Genomic DNA, 15,000 nt, shown 5'->3' with positions numbered 1-15,000 from the left:
CTCTAATAATGACTAGAGTGTATCAGGACACTGAGCTCTAATAATGACTAGAGTGTATCAGGACACTGAGCTCTAATAATGACTAGAGTGTATCAGGACACTGAGCTCTAATAATGACTAGAGTGTATCGGGACACTGAGCTCTAATAATGACTAGAGTGTATCAGGACACTGAGCTCTAATAATGACTAGAGTGTATCAGGACACTGAGCTGTCATAATGACTAGAGTGTATCAGGACACTGAGCTCTAATAATGACTAGAGTGTATCAGGACACTGAGCTGTCATAATGACTAGAGTGTATCAGGACACTGAGCTGTCATAATGACTAGAGTGTATCAGGACACTGAGCTGTCATAATGACTAGAGTGTATCAGGACACTGAGCTGTCATAATGACTAGAGTGTATCGGGACACTGAGCTGTCATAATGACTAGAGTGTATCAGGACACTGAGCTGTCATAATGACTAGAGTGTATCAGGACACTGAGCTGTCATAATGACTAGAGTGTATCAGGACACTGAGCTGTCATAATGACTAGAGTGTATCAGGACACTGAGCTGTCATAATGACTAGAGTGTATCAGGACACTGAGCTGTCATAATGACTAGAGTGTATCAGGACACTGAGCTGTCATAATGACTAGAGTGTATCAGGACACTGAGCTGTCATAATGACTAGAGTGTATCAGGACACTGAGCTGTCATAATGACTAGAGTGTATCAGGACACTGAGCTGTCATAATGACTAGAGTGTATCAGGACACTGAGCTGTCATAATGACTAGAGTGTATCAGGACACTGAGCTGTCATAATGACTAGAGTGTATCAGGACACTGAGCTGTCATAATGACTAGAGTGTATCAGGACACTGAGCTGTCATAATGACTAGAGTGTATCAGGACACTGAGCTGTCATAATGACTAGAGTGTATCAGGACACTGAGCTGTCATAATGACTAGAGTGTATCAGGACACTGAGCTGTCATAATGACTAGAGTGTATCAGGACACTGAGCTGTCATAATGACTAGAGTGTATCAGGACACTGAGCTCTAATAATGACTAGAGTGTATCAGGACGCTGAGCTCTAATAATGACTAGAGTGTATCAGGACACTGAGCTCTAATAATGACTAGAGTGTATCAGGACACTGAGCTGTCATAATGACTAGAGTGTATCAGGACACTGAGCTGTCATAATGACTAGAGTGTATCGGGACACTGAGCTCTAATAATGACTAGAGTGTATCAGGACGCTGAGCTCTAATAATGACTAGAGTGTATCAGGACACTGAGCTCTAATAATGACTAGAGTGTATCAGGACACTGAGCTCTAATAATGACTAGAGTGTATCAGGACGCTGAGCTCTAATAATGACTAGAGTGTATCAGGACACTGAGCTCTAATAATGACTAGAGTGTATCGGGACGCTGAGCTCTAATAATGACTAGAGTGTATCAGGACACTGAGCTCTAATAATGACTAGAGTGTATCAGGACACTGAGCTCTAATAATGACTAGAGTGTATCAGGACACTGAGCTCTAATAATGACTAGAGTGTATCAGGACACTGAGCTCTAATAATGACTAGAGTGTATCGGGACACTGAGCTGTCATAACACTGCTGATCCCTCAACACCAGCTCTGCCCGTCATCTCTACGTCTCACTTGTCCTATATCCTCACCTATCCTCTCCCCTCCTCACCTGTCCTCTCCCCTCCTCACCTGTCCTCTCCCCTCCTCACCTCTCCTCACCTGTCCTCTCCCCTCCTCACCTCTCCTCACCTGTCTCTTGGTTGACAGTAGCTCGTGTGACGAAGTGTCACGTCAGACGATGCAGGCCTCTGATTGACATCTCACGTAACATCCAGGGCTCTAGTTCGGAGCGACTGTCAGATAATGTCCAGAGATAAATCATCATGAGTGGGATTACACGACTAAGACCAGACATTCCTTCCTTGGGTAATAAACACATTTTTCAAAAAGCATATCAAATACTTATTGCAGTCTTAATACAATTTCTTAATGCAATTTCAGTCACTGGAGTGACATACATTAGGTGGAGAAGAGCAGCAAGACAACTAATTCAAGTGTCCTCATAACGATAGCAAAAAAGTTAAGTTTGGTACCGAGTGTGTATCCAGCGTTCACATGCCGATCGTAATGTAGAGACGATGGGTGCCTGCCCGTTGGCCGTCCCAGACATTGATCTGTGATGGTAAGCACTGTCTGTTACGTCTCGGCCGGGAACAGGACTTACGTAGACGAGAGCGATCCATTATAGTGCTAAACGTCCATTACACACACACACACACACACGCACACAGTCACACACACGCGCAGTCACACACACACACACACACACACACACACACACACACACACACACACACACAGTCACACACACCCACACACACACACACACGCAGTCACACACACACACACAGTCACTCACACACACACGCAGTCACACACACACACACAGTCACACACACGCGCAGTCACACACACGCAATCACACACACACATGCAGTCACACACACACGCAGTCACACACACACGCAGTCACACACACACACACACACACACAGTCACACACACACACACACAGTCACACACACACACACACACACACAGTCACACACACACACACGCAGTCACACACACACACACACACACACACACACACACCCACACACACACACACACACACACACACAGTCACACACACACACACACAGTCACACACACACACACACACACACACACAGTCACACACACACACACGCAGTCACACACACACGCAGTCACACACACACGCAGTCACACACACACACACACACACACCCACACACACACACACACACGCAGTCACACACACACACTAAACGTCAACTAAACCATCCGTCGTCCCTCCAAATCACCCACTAATGGGAAATCTTGTTTCAACAGAGAAATCCATACCTTTCTGTTGTTAACTACGTTTGAGGGTTCCACCGGGGACTGTAGAGTAAGTGATTTATGAAAAGGATTGGAACAGACAGAGAGGAAAAGATGAGCTGTTAGGATGTAAGAATAAAAGCTCTGAACAGATTCTCTACCAAGTCTTTGAGTCTCAGGCGGGCCCCTGTGAAAATAAAATGTTGAGGAGCAACAGACTGACGGCTTATTGGCTGTTAGGAAACCAAGGCTACAGGATCAGAAGTGAAACAGTTACCAAGTGTGTTCGAGTGTCGGTACGCCTCGCTCAGCTTAAAATCACCAGACAACGCCCTAAAGCAGAGGGGGAGTGACTGAGTGTTTGTTTCAACAAATAAACCAATCAAATACCAGAAGAAACCAACAGAGCCGCTAACTTAAATGGTGGTTCGAGTGTAGAGACGGCAGGTAGCCTAGTGGTTAGAGTGTAGAGGCGGCAGGTAGCCTAGTGGTTAGAGTGTAGAGGCGGCAGGTAGCCTAGTGGTTAGAGTGTAGAGGCGGCAGGGTAGTCTAGTGGTTAGAGTGTAGAGGAGGCAGGTAGCCTAGTGGTTAGAGTGTAGAGGCGGCAGGTAGCCTAGTGGTTAGAGTGTAGAGGCGGCAGGTAGTCTAGTGGTTAGAGTGTAGAGGTGGCAGGTAGCCTAGTGGTTAGAGTGTAGAGGAGGCAGGTAGCCTAGTGGTTAGAGTGTAGAGGAGGCAGGTAGCCTAGTGGTTAGAGTGTAGAGGAGGCAGGTAGCCTAGTGGTTAGAGTGTAGAGGCGGCAGGTAGCCTAGTGGTTAGAGTGTAGAGGTGGCAGGTAGCCTAGTGGTTAGAGTGTAGAGGTGGCAGGTAGCCTAGTGGTTAGAGTGTAGAGGCGGCAGGTAGCCTAGTGGTTAGAGTGTAGGGGTGGCAGGTAGCCTAGTGATTAGAGTGTAGAGGTGGCAGGTAGCCTAGTGGTTAGAGTGTTGGACTAGTAACCGAAAGGTTACAAGATTGAATTCCCGAGCTGACAAGGTAAAAATCTGTTGTTCTGCCCCTGAACAAGGCAGTTAACCCCACTGTTAACTAGGCCGTCATTGAAAATAAGAATTTGTTCTTAACTGACTTGCCTAGTTAAATAAAGGGCGATATGGCCTAATAATCATCTCTCGATCTTTTCAAACTTATAGCTGATTTACGATATATATATCTAAAAAATAAAAAAATAAGTTTTTATATTTTCTCTAAATAAGCTTTGTTGTACAATTAAAAAGGTCAAACACACTGCATTTTAGACAGTCAGCATTAACCTAATGAATTCAGGGATTGTGACGTTCTAACCTAGACTTTAGACTTAGACGAATGCACATTGTCCACAAACATCAGACCTCACTAATAATTCCACCTGGGTTTTTGGTAATAATCACTGATCTGGCTTTCAAGTCTCTCCATGAAAATGCCTCTTTACGTTACGAATTTAACTAGAAACGCACATTCACTAATAAAGACTAACTTATTGTAGGTTTTCTAGAACATGAACACAGGCCTCATTATAACAATCTCTCAAGAACAAGCCCACGTCCAAGTGAGTAGCCAGCTCATCCTTATATTTAAACCTTAGCCAACTTGGATCTATATGCTAGCTAACAAAGTATAACAGTTGAATGGTTATGAACAAACCCTTCTGTCTGTCGTCAACTGTTTGAACCGCATGCTAAGCCTGTCCACTTTGTTCAGATGTTCAAATCAAAACGGCCTATCTTATTTCTCAGAAAGAGAAACAATTCCTGTGATTTATACTTATTGCACATTTATAAAAACCCAGCCATTGACAGCTAGTGTAACAGTCTTTGGCTAAAATGCTGCCAGCGGTATGTGGTACGTTCATTGTTACTCCCGTTTTAGTAGTGTCTGCTCTGCGTACAAATCTGAGGAGTTGAGACATGAAAAGGATATCTCTAGAAAGGTTAACTACTCCTCTATTACAGTCAAATAATGTCTCAGTGTGTTTTGGTGTCCATATAAGCTATTCTGTTGGATCAAACCTTAAATGCAACAAAAAAAAATCTCATTAATTTGAATACATGTTAATATTCCAAATAAGTTTCCAAATGAGTTAGTTATTCAATGTTATTCAAAGTTATTCAAAGTTTGGTTTTTATGAGAGTTTAATGTCAGCTTGTTCTCATGTTGTCTTAGGAGTCGTGTCTCCAACGCTCCTTCTGCTCTGTGTGCACCTTCCTATTTACACACACACCAAGCCCATCCCCCTGCCATTCACATCAACAAAAGATGACCGATCACTTCCTCTTCTCTGACAAGCCCTAGGGCCCATAGTGCTCTGGTCAAAAGTAGTGCACTATGTCAGGAATAAGGTGGGATTTGGGACAGTCAAAAGTTATTTCCCCTGATTCTACCAAGTTATTTCCCCTGAGTCGGCCAAGTTATTTCCCCTGAGTCGGCCAAGATATTTCCCCGAGCCGATAAAGTCATTTCCCCTGAGTCGGCCAAGTTATTTCCCCTGAGTCTACCAAGTTATTTCCCCTGAGTCTACCAAGTTATTTCCCCTGAGTCTACCAAGTTATTTCCCCTGAGACTACCAAGTTATTTCCCCTGAGTCGGCCAAGTTATTTCCCCTGAGCCGATGAAGTTATTTCCCCTGAGGCGACCAAGTTATTTCCCCTGAGTCGACCAAGTTATTTCCCCGAGCCACTGAAGTTATTTCCCCTGAATCTACCAAGTTATTTCCCCTGAATCTACCAAGTTATTTCCCCTGAGTCTGCCAAGTTATTTCCCCTGAGTCTACCAAGTTATTTCCCCTGAGTCGGCCAAGTTATTTCCCCTGAGTCTACCAAGTTATTTCCCCTGAGTCGTAAATGTCACACCCTGACCATGTTTTGCTTTGTATGTTTCTGATATGGTTCTCAATCAGAGGCAGGTGTTCGTCATTGTCTCTGATTGGGAACCATAGTCTACCAAGTTATTTCCCCTGAGTCTACCAAGTTATTTCCCCTGAGTCTACCAAGTTATTTCCCCTGAGACTACCAAGTTATTTCCCCTGAGTCGGCCAAGTTATTTCCCCTGAGCCGATGAAGTTATTTCCCCTGAGGCGACCAAGTTATTTCCCCTGAGTCGACCAAGTTATTTCCCCGAGCCACTGAAGTTATTTCCCCTGAATCTACCAAGTTATTTCCCCTGAATCTACCAAGTTATTTCCCCTGAGTCTGCCAAGTTATTTCCCCTGAGTCTACCAAGTTATTTCCCCTGAGTCGGCCAAGTTATTTCCCCTGAGTCTACCAAGTTATTTCCCCTGAGTCGTAAATGTCACACCCTGACCATGTTTTGCTTTGTATGTTCCTGATATGGTTCTCAATCAGAGGCAGGTGTTCGTCATTGTCTCTGATTGGGAACCATATTTAGGTAGCCTGTTTGGTGTTGGGTTTTGTGGGTGATTGTCCTTAGTGTCCTTGTTCTGTGTATATGTGCACCAGTAATAGGCTGTTTCGGTTTTCGTTACGTTTATTGTTTTGTAGTGTTGTATTTAGATTCGTGTTGCTTCTGTTTAAATAAACATGGATCGCAATCTACACGCCGCATTTTGGTCCGACTCTCCTTCACATACAGAAAACCGTGACAGTAAACATGAAATGCATTAGAGGTGAGGAGAGCGATACCAAGACGTCAGGCTCAGATGACAAGAGGAGAAACCGGTCAGCAGGTAGCTGGTAGTGTTGGACCAAATCAAATCGGATTTGTCACATGTGCCGAATACAACAGTGAAATGCTTACAGTAAACCGAAAGGTCGCCGGTTCGAATCCCAGAGCAGACTGATGTGCCCTGAACCCTGACTGTTCCTGTATGTCGCTCACACAACACATTGTCATTCTCACATCTCTGTGTTTCCGTTTCCCTGCCCAGGGGTTCCAACAGGCGAGGCCACAGGTTTGTGGTTTGGTAAATGATTAACTAATAGAAGTGAGGCTCTTGGCCTGCATTTACAGTGTCTCAGATTAGGAATCACATGTGGCGATATAAAAGGAGAAAACTGATCCTAGATTCTACTCCGTAACTTTTTGTGAACACAGACCCTGATTTGGTCAGGCCAGGAGGACAGAGGAGGCGTTCAGTTCTCTCCGACTGGGAGGGAGAACACCCCATGGGGAAATGTGGTCTTTTCATGCCAAACAAAGCAAGACAGACATGTTGTCTTTACACAGTGTGCCCTGAGAGCTTAAGACAGCTCTGGTGGAACAGGGCTAGCTGCTAAAAGGATATTTGGTATTTTTCTCCCTCTCTCTCTCTTTCTCTCTCCCGTTTTCTCTCTCTCTCTTTCATTCCGTCCGTGACACACTGCCTAGTGTTGAGCAACAGGCTTATGTTGAGCAACACCTGCTGCCATTACTCTGCTAAGCTAATGCTATAAACACGCTATTGAGAAATTGTTTTATAACATAGGCCTAAGTGTAAAAAAAATATATGAATGTATCATATCAAATAGGCCTAATTGTTGGAGGGGGGGTGGGGGATTACTCAGGAAACCCCTCCCGAAGGCATTACATCTCAGTGCTCGAGGCGTCACTACAGACCCTGGTTCGATTCCAGGCTGTATCACAACCGGCCGTGATTGGGAGCCCCATAGGTTGGCCCCAGCGTCTTCCGGGTTCGGCCAGCGGTAGGCCGTCATTGTAAATGAGAACTTGTTCTCAACCGACTTGCCTTAGTTAAATAGAAAGGTTCAAATAAAACAAATAAAAGCTAAAAACACTTTGCTAAAAACACTTTGCTAAAAACACTTTGCTAAAAACACTTTGCTAAAAACACTTTGCTAAAAACACTTTGCTAAAAACTATGTAAAGAGAAAGAAACGCACCAACATCTCTGCGAAGCTATTTCATTACTCTGCTAAAGATCCTACAGAGAACGAGCTAAAAAAAAGAAGCCCAACAGAATATAGACCAAAGATGTTTGAATAAAAAGAAGCCCAACAGAATATAGACCAAAGATGTTTGAATAAAAAGAAGCCCAACAGAATATAGACCAAAGATGTTTGAATAAAAAGAAGCCCAACAGAATATAGACCAAAGATGTTTGAATAAAAAGAAGCCCAACAGAATATAGACCAAAGATGTTTGAATAAAAAGAAGCCCAACAGAATATAGACCAAAGATGTTTGAATAAAAAGGAAAGAAGAAGACTGATTTCCATTGAACACTCCTAAAACTAACACACACTATTTAACCAGCCTGGCCTTTGGACAACGCTAACCTTTCCCGGGAAATCATGTGGGTTAAGCCTACATTTTAAATGAAACGCAGCCTAAACCATGAACCGTTTTAAAGCTTTCAAAAAGCCTTGAATTGGCACTGTTTTTCAAACTCCAGGAAACAGCCGTCCTATCCCCTACTTGGGGATCTCCCTATGCCAACCTCAGCTGCTCAGAACCTTCGTAGCTCAGAACCACAGCTACTCAGAACCTCAGTAGCTCAGAACCACAGCTACTCAGAACCTCAGAACCACAGCTACTCAGAACCTCAGTAGCTCAGAACCACAGCTACTCAGAACCTCAGTAGCTCAGAACCACAGCTGCTCAGAACCTCAGCAGCTCAGAACCTCAGCAGCTCAGAACCTCAGCAGCTCAGAACCACAGCTACTCAGAACCACAGCTGCTCAGAACCTCAGCAGCTCAGAACCTCAGCAGCTCAGAACCTCAGCAGCTCAGAACCACAGCTACTCAGAACCACAGCTACTCAGAACCACAGCTGCTCAGAACCACAGCTACTCAGAACCACAGCTACTCAGAAACACAGCCACTCAGAACCTCATTTGCCCATAACCACAGTAGTCCAGAACCTCAGCTACTCAGAACCTCAGCAGCTCAGAACCACAGCTACTCAGAACCACAGCTACTCAGAACCACAGCTACTCAGAACCACAGCCACTCAGAACCTCATTTGCCCATAACCACAGTAGTCCAGAACCTCAGCTACTCAGAACCTCAGTAGCTCAGATCCTCAGCAGCTCAGAACCACAGCTACTCAGAACCACAGCTACTCAGAACCACAGCTACTCAGAAACACAGCCACTCAGAACCTCATTTGCCCATAACCACAGTAGTCCAGAACCTCAGCTACTCAGAACCTCAGCAGCTCAGAACCACAGCTACTCAGAACCACAGCTACTCAGAACCACAGCTTCTCAGAACCACAGCTACTCAGAACCACAGCTACTCAGAAACACAGCCACTCAGAACCTCATTAGCCCATAACCACAGTAGTCCAGAACCTCAGCTACTCAGAACCTCAGCAGCTCAGAACCACAGCTACTCAGAACCACAGCTACTCAGAACCACAGCTACTCAGAACCACAGCTACTCAGAACCACAGCTACTCAGAAACACAGCAGCTCAGAACCTCAGCTACTCAGAACCTCAGCAGCTCAGAACCACAGCTACTCAGAACCACAGCTACTCAGAAACACATTAGCTCTTTTTTAACTGAAATTCTTGTTGCTGAAACCTTAGCCTGTAGTTTGCCAGGGGAGATAAAGTCTACGTCCCAAAAAGGCGCCCTATTCCCAACATAGTGCACTTCTTTTGACTAGTGCCCCATGCGCCGTAGAACACTGTGCCATTAGGGACGCAACGAAGGACAACTGGAAAAGCAGGTTATTGGGCCTGAAAGTAGCGCCGCTGTAGACTCCGCGGGTGCCTCACCTTAACAGCGGTAGCTAGGGGACACACCACGAACACGCTATTCAAAGTCCTGTTTAAAAAAAACAAAACCAGGGGAGGGCTTGCAGCAGACAGGGTCATTTACCAGAGAGGCGACCAATAGAGCTGAGCCAAGAGAAGGCTAAACTATTGTTTTGGCTTAACAAGCAAGAGTGAACAAGGACAAAAGGAAAAGACCACAAAAGAAGAGAGAGAGAAAATATCTCGGTAGTGAAGGAGAGGATCACATCACCCTCGTTCTTTTAGGAGACAAGTTAACAAGGATCTTTTTTGCAGGGGGTTTTCTGTTTTTGTTTCTATTGGTTTTTTTCTCGAATTGACACCTGTGCTGATGGGGGGGGGGGGGGGGAACTGAATTAGCCTACTAATTTGCATGTCCAAAGTCTCAGTTACCATTACCATGTTTTACAACAGGAACATTTAAAATGTCACTTACCTAGATCTAGAAAATATATATATTTTGTATTCCCATGAGAAACCTTCTTTTGTTGGTAGTTAGTTCCAAGAATGTTCTACCACAATATCCAAATCCTTCCAGAAATCCTTAAAGAATATCCTCCAGAATCCAGGGAAGGTTAATTAAGAGAATCTTTATAGAACTCCAAGTCGCTCTTCTCCCTGCTTAGATAATCCACAACTAACTGTTCACACCGTTGAAGAAAATTCTCTCTCTCTCTCCCTCCTTCTCTCTCTTTCTCTCACTCACTCACTCACTCACTCTCTCTCTCTCTCTCTCTCTCTCTCAGTAGTTTGCAGAGAGACCCTTCAGCACCAAAGGTTGATCACTCACTGAGTTGTGTTCACACACAGCCGGGGAGGAGCCAAGCTCCAACCTGTGATGTCATAGGGTGTCGGATTTCACTGGGAAGGGTGGGGTGGGGGGGGGTGGCTTCCTGAACTCTGAACAACAAGAGAGACGGTTGGAGGTTACCTGTGCACAACAAAAAAGGTTTGGGGTATGTGTGCTTTTACAGATATGGAGAGGATTTCCGTGCAAGTCTGTGAGTGTGAAATAAATACAAGATTTTCAAGGTCTGAGTGGGAGATTTTATAATGAAAACAGTAAACGCTCAACTAAAACAACATATCCACACAGATAGATCCACACAGATAGATCCACTTCACATATCCACACAGATATATCCACACAGATAGATCCACTTCACATATCCACACAGATAGATCCACTTCACATATCCACACAGATAGATCCACTTCACATATCCACACAGATAGATCCACTTCACATATCCACACAGATAAATCCACTTCACATATCCACACAGATAAATCCACTTCACATATCCACACAGATATATCCACACAGATAGATCCACTTCACATATCCACACAGATAGATCCACTTCACATATCCACACTGATAAATCCACTTCACATATCCACACAGATATATCCACACATATAGATCCACTTCACATATCCACACAGATAAATCCACTTCACATATCCACAGATAGATCCACTTCACATATCCACACAGATAGATCCACTTCACATATCCACACAGATAAATCCACTTCACATATCCACATAGATATATCCACACAGATAGATCCACTTCACATATCCACACAGATAAATCCACTTCACATATCCACACAGATAGATCCACTTCACATATCCACACAGAAAGATCCACTTCACATATCCACACAGATAAATCCATTGACAGACAGACAGAGAAGTAAACAGGGGTCACAATACAACACAAGCTGTCTTGAACAGATTAGCAAACCAGTACTCTCAAGAGATTGGTTACAATTTGATTTAACCATCACAACGTGTTCCTAGCGACGCTAACGCTAGCTAATTGCTCCAAATGTCATTTAGAGGCATGTCACTCAGCCTGCCGACAAAGTCATCAGCGATTGGATCGTCTCTAACCAATCAAGAGTATCAGAGCCAATGACAATTTTTAAAAAACTGCCCACTTTACCCACGTGTGCTCAACCCATCGGTTTCTGGACCAATCAGACAGCCTCGAATGTGTTGGCATTGGGTGAAGGGTCGGGGGGGGGGGGGGGGGTTCTCCGATCCAGACTCAATGTGGAGAAGAAACTATGGTGCGTGGGCGTGGCGTAGCGTTTTGCCGGAGTGAGGAGTCTGGGTAGCCAGGTAATGGCTTCTCTCTGACTGAAACCAGAGAGGAATCCAAAAAGCACCAAGACAGTTAAAAAGAAACAAGATGCTAATTCTAATTCTTCAAGCAGCAGAGCAACTATTAGCGGAATGTTAGATGCAAAAAATAAAACCTACCTCTCTCCCTCCGCTCAGATTTCCGCTAGCCAAGGAAGCTAATCATTCAGAGCAGATGTTCCGGAATGTTTTGTGGGATTTATGACCCCTCCCCCCCACACACACACACCACACACCACACACCACACACACAAACACACACCACACACACACACACACACACACACACACCATTCTCTAGGATTTATAACAGGCCTGAGAGGGAGCCTCAGGTGCTGCTTTCTCTTCTCTCTCAGTGATTCCTCACAGAACCCAAACAAAAACAACAACAAACATAAACATGATTTTGGGGGATTTTCCAGAAAATGTAATCCATAAAATAGTCCTTTGGAGGAAGAATGGTTGACATATATTTGACATTTGTATTTAAAAGCGTAATTGACAAATAATAAATAAAAGTTGGGATATTTATGACGTGGGTGGGATTTCTCGCGGTCTGACAAAACACCACTCTAACTCTGTCACCTTTGACATCAGAACAGGAAGTGTGTCAAAACACCACTCTAACTCCGTCACCTTTGACATCAGAACAGGAAGTGCGTCAAACACCACTAACTCTGTCGCCTTTGAAATCAGAACAGGAAGTGTGTCAAACACCACTCTAACTCTGTCGCCTTTGAAATCAGAACAGGAAGTGTGTCAAACACCACTCTAACTCTGTCGCCTTTGAAATCAGAACAGGAAGTGCGTCAAACACCACTCTAACTCTGTTGCCTTTGAAATCAGAACAGGAAGTGTGTCATAACACCACTTTAACTCTGTCACCTTTGACATCAGAACAGGAAGTGTGTCAAAACACCACTCTAACTCTGTCACCTTTGACATCAGAACAGGAAGTGTGTCAAACACCACTCTAACTCTGTCACCTTTGACATCAGAACAGGAAGTGTGTCAAAACACCACTCTAACTCCGTCACCTTTGACATCAGAACAGGAAGTGTGTCAAAACACCACTCTAACTACGTCACCTTAGACATCAGAACAGGAAGTGTGTCAAAACACCACTCTTACTCCGTCACCTTTGACATCAGAACAGGAAGTGTGTCAAAACACCACTCTAACTACGTCACCTTAGACATCAGAACAGGAAGTGTGTCAAAACACCACTCTAACTCCGTCACCTTTGACATCAGAACAGGAAGTGTGTCAAAACACCACTCTAACTCTGTCACCTTTGACATCAGAACAGGAAGTGTGTCAAAACACCACTCTAACTCCGTCACCTTTGACATCAGAACAGGAAGTGTGTCAAAACACCACTCTAACTCCGTCACCTTTGACATCAGAACAGGAAGTGTGTCAAAACACCACTCTAACTCCGTCACCTTTGACATCAGAACAGGAAGTGTGTCAAAACACCACTCTAACTCCGTCACCTTTGACATCAGAACAGGAAGTGTGTCAAAACACCACTCTAACTCCGTCACCTTTGACATCAGAACAGGAAGTGTGTCAAAACACCACTCTAACTCCGTCACCTTTGACATCAGAACAGGAAGTGTGTCAAAACACCACTCTAACTCCGTCACCTTTGACATCAGAACAGGAAGTGTGTCAAAACACCACTCTAACTCCGTCACCTTTGACATCAGAACAGGAAGTGCGTCATCGATGGATACAGGGAATTGAGACGCATCCAATGCCAAAAACAAAACAGATATCTCTAGCTTAAAACTGACAGGGGCCTGACGTCTCTTTTTTTGTTGTTGTATTAATTGATTCATATTGAACAATATGAACATTGGAAATATATATATATTTTTTAAATGTAAATGTTCAAATGTTTCTATCAGTGGAGGCTGATGGGAGGAGCTATAGGAGAACGGGCTCATTGTAATGGCTGGAATGGAATTAACGGAACGGAGTCATGGTTCCTCCGAACCTTTTGGGGAGGAACTTTGTTCACTCAGCTCTAAAGAAGACATTGTGTGTGTGTGTGTGTGTGTGTGTGTGTGTGTGTGTGTGTGTGTGTGCCCTACCTTCATATTCACAATGTAATACCTTGCAATGAGAAGCACGAATAGCGAGACGGATCTGTACACTGAGTAAACTCCATGACCTGTGTCTTCAGGGTGATGTGGAGAGCCTGTCGTCTATTTAAACAATGACAACGACAACGACAAAGAACGCTCACACCAGATATATCAGGCTCTACAGGCCAGAGTTTTCTACAATAGACCCGGAATCTCCCTCAACCTGTCGTCAGTCAAGAGGAGAGACCGGCTGCTAACCAGACCTGGGACAGTATCCACAAAATAATTCCAGAGTAAAAGTGCTGATCTAGGATCAGGTCGTCCCTGTCCAAAATAATCAGATTCATTATAATCTAAATGGCAAAACTGATCTTTGATCAGCACTCCCACTATGTTAATGTGGACCCTGTGTAAACTCCTGGCAGGTAGTTTCCCTTTAGAAAAATACAGTTTTTTTTACATGTATTTTTATTTAACTAGTCAAGTCAGTTAAGAACAAATTCTAATTTACAATGACGGCCTACCGGGGAACAGCGGGGTTAACTGCCTTGTTCAGGGGGCAGAATGACAGAGTTTTATCTTGTTAGTTCAGAGATTCGAGCTAACAACCTTTCGGTTACTGACCCAACGCTCTAACCACTAGGCTACCTGCCGCGCCGTCCCGTCCCGTCCCGTCCCGTCCTATCGAAAGGTCAGTGTTGTCTAGGAAGGTCTGACCATCCTTTTCCCAAATAGACTTAAGCTCATTCCAGGTTTATGATGTTATACATTTATATACGTTGTCGTGACAATAACATTACATTTGGTAAATATGAAAGGCCAACTGTAGTCTGGACATCACCATGGTAAATATAATAAATACATTATTTAATTAGGAAATCAGCTATTTAGTTTTTTCAGGTTGACTTTACTGTGGAATTACCCACTAGGGAGTCGGTGAGGCTGAAGACCTTGCCTGCCTCAGATAAGAATTGTCCCTCTGTCAAGATCGGCGCAGTCTCAAGGTCATACATGTTGCGTTGACACGGCCTGATTAAGTACCGTCACTTACATGTACATTTAGAGTTTGGAGCAGTGTGTAGTCT

General features: G+C 44.2%; 1 protein-coding gene across 13 annotated transcripts in view; it reads right to left on the bottom strand.

The window, feature by feature from the left end:
* LOC110492646 (receptor-type tyrosine-protein phosphatase F) overlaps nt 1-15,000 on the bottom strand; it is a 495,157-nt gene that overhangs the window by 353,230 nt on the left and 126,927 nt on the right. Inside the window, exon 1 of one of the 13 annotated variants that reach the window (XM_036986573.1) lies at nt 10,102-10,463. The exons of the other annotated variants lie outside the window; for them this stretch is intronic. The gene's annotated coding sequence lies outside the window, so the exon portion shown is untranslated. Of the gene's footprint in view, nt 1-10,101; nt 10,464-15,000 lie in introns of those variants that run through there. 13 annotated transcript variants of the gene reach the window in all.

The sequence above is a fragment of the Oncorhynchus mykiss genome, chromosome 8 (assembly GCF_013265735.2).
Source record: "Oncorhynchus mykiss isolate Arlee chromosome 8, USDA_OmykA_1.1, whole genome shotgun sequence".
In the NCBI taxonomy this organism is placed as follows: Eukaryota; Metazoa; Chordata; class Actinopteri; order Salmoniformes; family Salmonidae; genus Oncorhynchus; species Oncorhynchus mykiss.
Note: the sequence above shows the minus strand (reverse complement) of the source record. Positions and strands in the feature narration are given on the sequence as shown.